The 10225-nt window shown below is 42.5% G+C and overlaps 1 long non-coding RNA gene across 1 annotated transcript; it reads left to right on the top strand.

The window, feature by feature from the left end:
• The first annotated feature begins 2234 nt into the window (after positions 1-2234).
• On the top strand, positions 2235-6422 carry LOC113564287. Its single transcript, XR_003407877.1, has 2 exons — positions 2235-2677; positions 6303-6422. It is a non-coding gene; the product is annotated as an uncharacterized LOC113564287 (long non-coding RNA).
• Positions 6423-10225: the final 3803 nt, after the last annotated feature.

Below are 10225 nucleotides of genomic sequence, written 5' to 3'. Positions count from 1 at the left end.
GGTGAGGGGGTTGCGAGTAGGTGCCAAGACGACCGTAAATCTTTTTGTGGCGCTTTCAAGGTAAAATAACAATTTAAGTTTATTACTCGGATAAGAGACAGCAGTAAGAAAAACTTCCCCCCGAAGGGAGGGACGGGAAAGCGTAGGGGCACAACACTGACTGACCACTCAGGGGCTGCTCGGCTGCTTGGCTGCTTGGCTGCTGGGAAAACCCCGCACAAATCTATGATATATGACAGAGAGAAATGTGCGTCGGTTGCCAGGACAGCTGCGAGGATTTGTTCGTCCTTGCTTTCAGCTTTTATTTCACTCGGCGCACACACACAGAAAGTTTCCTCCGCCCAAGAGTGGAGGGCGTAAAATAAAGCAATGATGACGACACGGGGCGGCAAAATGTTGAGGAAGTCTGCCAGTCGCTCTTTTATGTAGATTGTCACAGTTGTTGCTCGCTCTTATTTCGTGGTAACTTTTTTACAAATCTCCAAGATTGTCCTTTATGACGGCACCATACAAAATTAACAGGGCAACTACCGTGGGAAGTTGGCCCAAACAAGCGAGCGACGGAGGAGTGGCTGGGTTTCCTTTTAGGGACTTCCAAAAATTACTGTATCCTGGATCTTGGCGAGGAACTGGGTTTCCGTATGACTGCCTAAGTAATTATTTTGACAAACTTGTCGCCTTCAGGCTAATTTTATTGCCCTCCACTTTTAATTCATCACGGCTTTCCATAGACTTGCGTCATGAAATTATACACAGAGTAAAATGTTGGTTGCTTGGTTTGTAATGGTTATTCTTTAAGATAACTTATTGTTGGTTTGTAATGGATATTTTTTAATATAACTTATTGAAGGATACTTAAGTTAAAACAAATAACGCATACGAAAGGAACCAAATTTGACCAACCTGGCAGTTATGTATATATCATAATGTCTAATAGTTCGCTGTGTAGTTTATGGAAAAAATTGTTATTGGTGAACCACTGTACACTTGCCGGTTTTTTGTGAAATTTTCGTAGTTTTAAGGCACGAGTACGTAACGGATATGAAATATTCCAGACTGGAGACACCTGTGCGTTGGATACCACCCAATTGGCCAGCTCCGAATTGCGTGGAGTGAAGCGGTGTAAAGTGGAGTGGAGTGGATTGGAGTGAACTGAAGGACAGTGGCGTGGGCCAAACATGTGCGCCACTTAATGGCCAAAAGCAGTCGAAGGAAGTGGAGCAGCAGACGGCTACTGGATGGCCCTGCCACTTTGACAGAGTGGTCCATGGACACGGAGCGCCCCAGATCCTTACCTTTTCCGCCCGCTGGCAAATCACAATTCGATTGTCTCTACGTGTCACTTACAGGACACGGGGCTGCATTTAGGCAGCATCCCTCCATTATACAATGAAGGTGCCACCTCCCAATTTTTCCAGCCATTTTCACCAGCCACTACCCTCGGGCAAACAAAGCAGTTAATGGCTTGCAAGTTGAAACAACGCCGGTTTGTGTGTTGGTGTGTCGGTGTCAGTGGGGGAATGTCGACCTGCTCCTTTGATTTCCAGGGCCTTATATCAGTTTTAATGTCCTGGTTTTTGGACACTGCCCGCCGCCATGGCTGCCATTCGTGTGGTTTAATTAGCGCTGTCTGCCAGTCAACCATGAGCGCAAATTTGTACATTGGCCACAGTTGAGCGTTTAGGCCAGCTTTTCATTTGCCCGGCAAATCGGTGCTAGAGTGTCGGACTTCGAGTTCATTGATTGGCTTTCTAGCCAACCGTGATTAGGTATTCTCTGCTCTTCAATGTACGTTGATCATGATGTCAGAGGGTCTGCATTTACTAATTACTACTTTCTCCACTGCAAAAATTTTACACTTTAAATAACACTTTATTTAACCATTTAAAACATACATGCATATATACGTATAAGCTGCGAAGTTTCTGTGAAATGTATCAACCTAAATTATCAAAATGTAAACGTGTATCTCAATACTTCTGAACTGCTTCCAAATATATTTCTATTCAAGCCAAGCCATTTAAAATAGTAAACAAAATCAAGTCGAAAGCTACGAAAAGCTCTCTCCCAGTAAATGTCCTTTTCAGCGCGCTGAATGTGGATGCAAAGCTCTCGGAACTTCTCTTTCGCGTGCCAGTCTCTCTTAAGCCAAAGCTCGCCCCAGAAAGCTCCCGCAGGGATGCTGTAATGGCAGAAGCTCGCTGCCAACATCCTCGGATCTCTGCCGCCACTCCGGGCAGCTTCGTTCGCTCCCCGATTTTTTCGTCCTGGCCTCGTCGGTTCTGGCCTGATGTTGTAGTAGGTCTGGCCAACGTGGAAAGGCTGGCTAGTTAACCACGCCGATTCAGTCAAGCTCCAGCATCCGTTCACTGAGGCGGCTCGATGGTGCAACGCTCACCGAAAAATCCCATAGACGAGCAACGCGTTCGGTCGGTTGTTTGTGTGTGTCAGTGGGTGAACAGTGCGTATGAGCGATTTTCGGTGGCACTGAAGATGGCCCAAAACGAACCGGTGGACCTTAAAGTTGTTGGGTAAACAACGGAAAGTCGGTTAAGCGTGGCGAGTAACGGGTTGCGGATTGAATAAACAAGGCCAAGAGCGAATGGAATGTGCACAAACTGCAGAAAAAACCAAGAAAATTTAACACAAATATTCAACAAAAAAACACGTCAAAAATGTAAGCTCAGCTAAATTGTGTTTTCAAAAACTAAGGCCTTCAATAGAAGAATTATACCAAATACCTTTCATATAAACGAAAACCCAATAGATTGCATACATTAATATCGAAATTTGTACATTTGTATTAAAAAAAAAAAAAAACAATAAAAAGAAAGCAAGTCTAATACAGATAAATTGAATGGAATAACTAAAAAAAAAGTGAAATTCCAGACAATTGTTTAAAATAGTTCGCAATGATATATTTGATATTTTATTTTATGTTTTAAGCGATAATGGAAAAAAAAAAATTATTTACTGATCAGCAAAGTCTTTAAAGACAAAATTTGAATTGAAAAATCAAACCAATAACTCACGCAATACAAATGAGCAAACAAATTTCAAACCAAGCACAATACTTGTCACAAATCGGAGCTACGAACTGTACACTAATAGTTTTCAGTTTTCGGTGCCGAATACTACTGATAAATGGTGAAACATCTTACTTCGGCACCGAATTTTGTTCGATTTTCAAGTAACCGAATAGGTGGCATAGTTTTTGCGCTACATGCGAGCTAAGGCCATAAAAACATATTGGCAACATTTCAAACTCTCCAAAGTTCTTTTACCTTTGGCCCAGTGAAAGACCCAAAACAACAGCACACAAACAGGCAAACAAACGAACTGACTGGCAAACAAAAACCATTTCGTCCAATAAATCATTGAGGAAAAGCAGGAAAACTTGTGAGGAAGAGGAAACTTTTTGTTTCATATATTTTTTGGTAAACGGCACAGTGAACGGCAAAAGTTGAGAAAGTCATACGAATCAGTTTTGGGAAGCCGGAAAACCTGACGTTTGAGCAAAGATATTGGATTTTATGAAAAACTATTTGCCTCAAAATTTGCAAAATTTGCATCGATTTCTGAGTGCTGTAATTGATGTGCATTTCAGATTGGCCAGTTTTCTGGAAAGCAGGCTTCATTTGCCATTCAATCTCCAGGGATAAATCAAGTCGCAGGTCCGTTTACCTAATCGCAACACATTCTCAAAGCCATCTGGCCCAAAATCACAAATGGCCAGCAGACAGCAGACGCCCTCCAGGATATTTGAACTGGCCTCTAAAAATTCTCGGGAACCGTCTCTCTCATCAACTTAAATTGTGGGAAATTAATCAAGTTGAAAAGGTTTCTTCTGGCCGGCCTGCGAAGACACCACAAAAGATTGCGCCTCGGGTTTCTGGGCAGCTCGGTTCGCCCTTTGTTTTCTGTTATTGTTATGGCCTCCAAAGTCTGGCTCTGACTCACAAGACAAGTCAACATGCGAAGGGCGAACCTTTTTGGCGCTGCCAAAAAACCTTAGCTTTGCATTCATGCGGAAATTAAAGCAATTGCACAGAGAGAAAGTCGGTGGAACTGAGAGATTCCAATTCAATAATAATTTTCCTTTGAAATTGTTAAACATTTCTACCGGCACACTTTTTAAGTTCTTTGTTTTTCCTTGCGTAAAATATAATTTTGATTCGTTGACACGGTAACGTTATATAACACTCTAAAAATAGCAGTGGATACCGATGGCAGTTTCTTTATGTGTGCCTTACAAGGCAGTGAAAGCAAAAAGCCGTTGGCGATTTTCCCCACACTGCTCAAATTGAAAGTGTGTTCCTCAAAGCCAGGAGCCATCAGCTCGTGCACAAACACACAAACACACGCACAGGCAAAGGACACGTGTAACACTTTCTGTAAAGAAGAAAAAAGGACCTTAAAGCGAGCCTTAAACGCACGCCACAGTTTCAGTTTTTCGCCTTTCTGGGTCAACGCCTGGTTGACATTTTAGCCCGGGTGCAGAGTTCATGGAAACCCTTTTTTAATTAATACAGTCTGTGCAGCAGCAGCAGCAGCAGCAGCCCCTCTCCAGTGGAAACCTCATTAAAATGCGTTCGAAAATGAGACCGCACACTCCGAACATTTTGTGTTTGTGCAGCTCTTTAGCTGCGACGGCTTTAAAAGCACGAATTCATAAAGCGACAGTTGATGGGTTTTTATAGTCAGTTAGGTTTTTTATGGCGCCTCCCTTCCCACAGGTATTTGATATAATTTAATTAATTAGCGCGCTAGATAATTGGTCACCGGCTCTTAAAGGCTGATGCAATATGTAGGCTCATTAGCTGATTTGCCCGAGAAAAGGCTCAATAGCTTATTCGAGCATTTTCAGATTATATTTAAGCACACTGTGTGCAACCTGAAATAGTCAAAGTGCCACTCATCAAGTGAGCGATTCTCATTAATGAAACAAACGTAAGCTTAAAATACACGTGCATGTGCCTATCGACAAGTCGTTTGAGTGGGAAATTATTATTTGATTGAGACTTAAGTGCAACTAATTGGCAGTGGTTTGACTTTGATTTCAAAATATTATTCATCAATAAATTCATTGGAGTGAAGAAGACAATTGATTTATATGTGCGCAGTATTACTTGCTCGACTGCAAAATGTCCAAGTAAATATTGAATTTAAGCACAACGTTTTCTGTTTAATCCCCATTACATTTTACGTTATTCCGGGCCATAAAGGAACACAAGTGCACGTAATATATTTGCGTCGCGCAATTTCCAAATAAACCATTTACGTTCTGCGTTGGCAAAACCATCAAAAGTAAATGAAGCATAAATGCCAAAAGCACACAAAAATGAAAGAAAAAAAGGAACAAATTTCCCCGAGACTGAGGAATGTATAGGGGCGAAGTGATTTAATTTTTCTGTAATTTTCTTTATGGCTTCTTTTTTTTATTTTGTAAATCTCCAAGCGACAAACAACGAGTGGGTATGCTGCAACTTTTAGAGGGAGAGTAAATAGGTTTTGCGAGGAATTAGAAACACGAAACGCCATTTGGCGGCAAAAATAACCGGAAGGAATTATAGCAGGCCTCGCCTGCCGTCTCTTTCGCTCTGCCCATGCCCCGTCTCTTTCTAAAGGCGGCATCCGCGAGAAGGAAATTAAATGTTTTACTGCGGTGTCTGCGGTGAGAGATGAGAGCAAAATTATAATTTCGTGCAGGCGACAGCAGGAAGAAAATACTTGGAATGAAATCAGCGAAAATGGAAAACATTTTCCCATTCGGGCGGGGTGTGGGTGCTGCATTTTGGTTTTGTCAAATGTTGCCATACACACCAGGCAATGTCCTGCTAAGAGGATCAGCGGCAGAGGCGGATGAGCATTTGGGAAAATGGAGGGCGGGGTGTGAGAAACTGAGCGTCGCAAGCGGGAAAATTATGTTATATGCGAATCGCAAAGCGCCTGGAATTAAATTAAAAAGGAAATGAAATGGCCATTATGCTTAAAGTGATCGGAACCATTAAGAAAAAACGCAATTGGATAGTGCTTAGTGTTTAAAAAAGTGATTTTCGGACAGTTACATTTTTACAGAACCAATATAAGATTTAGCTGTGATATAAGATATTTAGATTTTCAAGTGTTTAATGCTAAGAAATGTTAGGGTCGTAAATAATAGCTATCAGAAAAGCGTTTCCTCTGGAAGAGCTCAGGAAAAATGTTTCAATATATTCAGTTTCCTTATATATTTTACTAATTTAATTTTTTCTTCTCTTTTCTCTTTCCGTTTCCGTGTTACTCTTTCCATGCCACAACAGAAGCATCAACATCAACCGGAAATCAACTAAATTGTCGTCACTCCAATCAAGTGGAAATTTGATTAAAAAAAGGAGAGAAGGAGGCCAAAGGAAAATAACTGAAGGGAGAGCAGAGGAAAATTTGATAAATTCGAAAAAAGGCAATAGACGACTACGAGTGCGGAAGGAAAATAGAGTGCGGGTCTATCAAAAGGTAGCGGCAAAGGAAATCAACACCCACGCACATGAGCGAGTTTGTTGCACGGCAGCGGCCAAACATTAAAAGTCAGCGGAGCGTGAAACTTACACAAAGCTCAAAAAACTCTAGAGTCCCACGTGAACAATGCGAACGAAAAATACATAGCTACACTACAAACAAAAACAGCAATACAGCAGAGTAACGAAGTGAGAGAACAAATTTTAGTGCAAAAAATTAAAAGATTTCACTGGGGAAACAACTAAGCCAGCGCTGGAAGAAAGGCGAACAACAAGGACGAGCCAGCTGACGGCCAGGACACATAAACGTCTTTCCTCTCCTTTGGGCTAGCGCACGAAATTAAGTGCAGATTATCAGAAGATTATATTTTAATAGCATTTCAAGCTGTTTCCTTTGGCCAACAAAGGCGAGGCAGGACCTCCCCGAAAAGGACTCCGTCGGAGGACGCCTGACCCCAGGACGAGTGTGTATGTGTGTGCTACAAGTGCGGCTTATTGCATGATTACCGCCAAGGATTTTTTTCGGGCCTCCGTTTCTGGATGCCGTGCCTGCGAATAGCTGGGCAAACATATAAGCGTGCCAGAAATTGAAATTAAAGATGGAATTAAGTGTCGCGAGTGCGTGTGTGTTGGCTTAACAAATATTGTGTGATAGTGCCTGTGAGTGTTGCTACACTGTATCCCCAATATCGAGCATACGCCGTGTGGCCCAGCCTTGAAAGCGCTGCGGAAATAGCAACAGGTATGTGCACGATTCCATCTTATCTATTCACACACGGGATCTTCAATTAAGTTGTTCGAGCATCTGCAGTATGTCTCATGTTGATTTTCCTAGCTCTGCCTGGATTATTTTTAGAAGGCAATGTTATGCTTGCAGCAGTTCGGAAAGGAGTTTTGTTAGGAATTTAGTGCTAGCCCAGTGCTTTCCACAGTGCTTTCCGCAGTTATGTAAAATATAGTTTTAAAAATGCACTTAACTGCAGGGCAGTGGCATCACCTTTTTGCATTCCTATGTGCCTTACAAAACATTATAAAACATTAAGCCCCCCCTTACAATCCTCCGCAGTGCCTGCAAGTCACTTTCAAGCCCTCTTCGCCATACGCCAAATCCTAAGCCACAACAACTTCGTGGTCTGCAGTCGACTGTTAATTAATGCCAACCGAGTTTCCGCTGCAGCATATTTAAAAACGCATTAGCTCTTTTGGTCGGCTGCTAAAACCGAGGCTGTCATAATTCTAGCCGAGCATTAGGGCGCACAAAGGGCGCGTATATCCTTCTCACACACAAAAGTATGCAGGGGGATATTCTTGTAATTACTTTAAATGCAAACGAACGCCCTGCGCTGCTCCTTCCCTTTTGCTGCCGGATGGAACATTCCCTTTTTTCGGCTGGTGTCCTGGCTGGGCATGTGTTGCTAATTTCATTTTGCTGATAGAGGAGCGGAGTGGCTGGTGGGTGGTGCGTATGGCCACTGCCATTAAGTCGGAGGAGTCACAGAACGAAACTTTCATTCACGTCCGGGGATAAGGGAGATCCTGCCATTTCCACAGCCACCTGACATAACAGGACACTTGCAAAAAGGGAGCTTTTTCGGGAATGGGCTTAACAGGGATCATAGACTGGAAAGCCAGTTATCATGGTTTTTATATTTGATAAGATAAAACAAATGTATCAATTCTTATGTGAGGCTTTTCCTCTCTGAAGATCAGAAGGTAGTATTCTTCTGGAAAATTAGTAGATTACCATGCTATTCCGAGTATCCAATTCCGTAATCAGGAATTTGTAACACCGAAATAATAGCACTAATAATAACACCGAAATAATAGCACTGTGAGCGCTAAGAACTTCCAACCCTTCCTTTTGGTCTTACGTTACGAGATAGGCAGCGCATTTTCGCCCCGTGTAATGGTGATGAGAATGTGGGCCATTGTTGTTTGTTGTTTTAATGTTATTTGCCTGGCTGCCGTCGTCGTCTTTGGAATCTGTCACCGTTTTACGTGACAATACAGCTGCAACTTTGTGTCCTGCGGCCGGCGGGCGGGTGTGTGATGCTGATGTTGTGGGAGTGCGGTGAACCACTGCGGTGGAGCGGTGGTGCGGTGGTGCGGTGGCTCATGAGGTGGGTGGTGGCTACTTGGGCGCTCTGCTGACCCTAGGCCAGCTTGCTGTTGTCGCATTGCGTGGCTGCTTACCTGCGGCCTCACCTGACAAAACTTTAACACAAAAATTTCATTTAAAAGTTTCGCTCTCGCTGCCTTTTGCCTTCATTTGGACCAGCGCCAGATGCTTAAAACTTTTTGTCCCGGGGAATGGAAATGGCAGGGCAAAAGGACCTTTCTTTTATGGCAACTTTAGCAAACGGACATTGAGGTCGTTGTATGACTTTGGGTATTTTCTTCGTCATAAATATCGCCGGCAATTTCTCCTCAGACCTCGGACACTCTATTAGCATTGGCGAGGAAAACTCGCCTCCTGCTGGGAACGTTTTAATGTGCCTTCTTTGAAGTTGGGAAAACTGTTGTGAAAGTCGGCGCTGAAAGTAAAATGTCGGAGCTTGCTTTTGAGATCAAAACTTTGTGATTTACCTGAACTATATTCCGCAAATATTGTAATTAAATCTTGAATTGCGGGTTCCGCATCGTGCGACTTTCAATGTTTTTCCAGCCGTATTCGGATAAATGGGTTTTTCGGTGTACGCCAAATAAACAGATCCCAGTAAATTGTTAAACTGCGTTTTTTACGCGCATCTCAGCTGCAGTTACTACCAATATTTATTTAACATCTGTTGTTTTCCCGTGTTTGTTGTTGCAATTGCCGCTGCGTGACTAATTAAACTGTTTAATGGCGTATATATATTAAAGTCACGATTGGCATTCTCGAACGTTGCGTATTTGTTCACCATGGAAAGGTGAGCAAATATATAAAGCATATGTTTAGCAATTAATGTGGTAAAACACACTTGTTGAATAAATTATTAAACTTAACAATAAAGTAATTTTCCGTCAGGAAGAAAGCTGACCAATTATTTGAAAATGGCAAGCATAAATTGATTGCTCAATTGTTCAAACAAGCACTTGAAAATAAATAACACTAAACATGTTTAAAAGTGTTAGAAGATGTCAAACCTGAGTCGCATCTACGGAAAAAGAAAAAAAACATCATCATATGGTGAACAAGTGTCTTTGTACTCAACATCCAGTCTTCTATGTAATATTTAATAGAGGAAAACTAATCAAACCCAATGAAATCGACTGGGAATTGATAAGGCCTCGGGTGCATTTTTTGTAAAACGACACGCTGTGAAGCAGTCGAACTGAAATCGCTCCCACCCAGTAAAAGGGGATCCCTTAAGGCACTGCCGTCGCTTCATGACGCAGTAAACACTTATTAGACGACACAGGACGAGGACGAGGACAAGGACGAGGACGAGGACGAGGCCCAGGACACAGAACTCCGGACAGAGACCCCGGGCAATGGAGCGTGCTGCTAAGGAGTATTCAACTAATAAAAATGTCAAAACGCATGAAGCTGATGACAAGTAACGCCAAATGACAGCACAGTCGGCAGGAAGAATGGCAGGACTAACGTCCTTCCACAGAGAAAAATTTGGAAAATCTTAGAATTTCAATACATAGAAAACCTTTGGAAACTACCTAGTTATCGCTTAGCTTCGGCCTCATGTCGTTAAAAGAGCCCTAGCTTGAGTTTTTTCTCTTAGTGGATTGCC

The sequence above is a fragment of the Drosophila erecta genome, unplaced genomic scaffold, assembly GCF_003286155.1.
Source record: "Drosophila erecta strain 14021-0224.00,06,07 unplaced genomic scaffold, DereRS2 tig00000092-arrow-pilon, whole genome shotgun sequence".
In the NCBI taxonomy this organism is placed as follows: Eukaryota; Metazoa; Arthropoda; class Insecta; order Diptera; family Drosophilidae; genus Drosophila; species Drosophila erecta.
The sequence above is the reverse complement of the archived record's forward strand: the minus strand, read 5'-3'. Positions and strand labels throughout refer to the sequence as shown.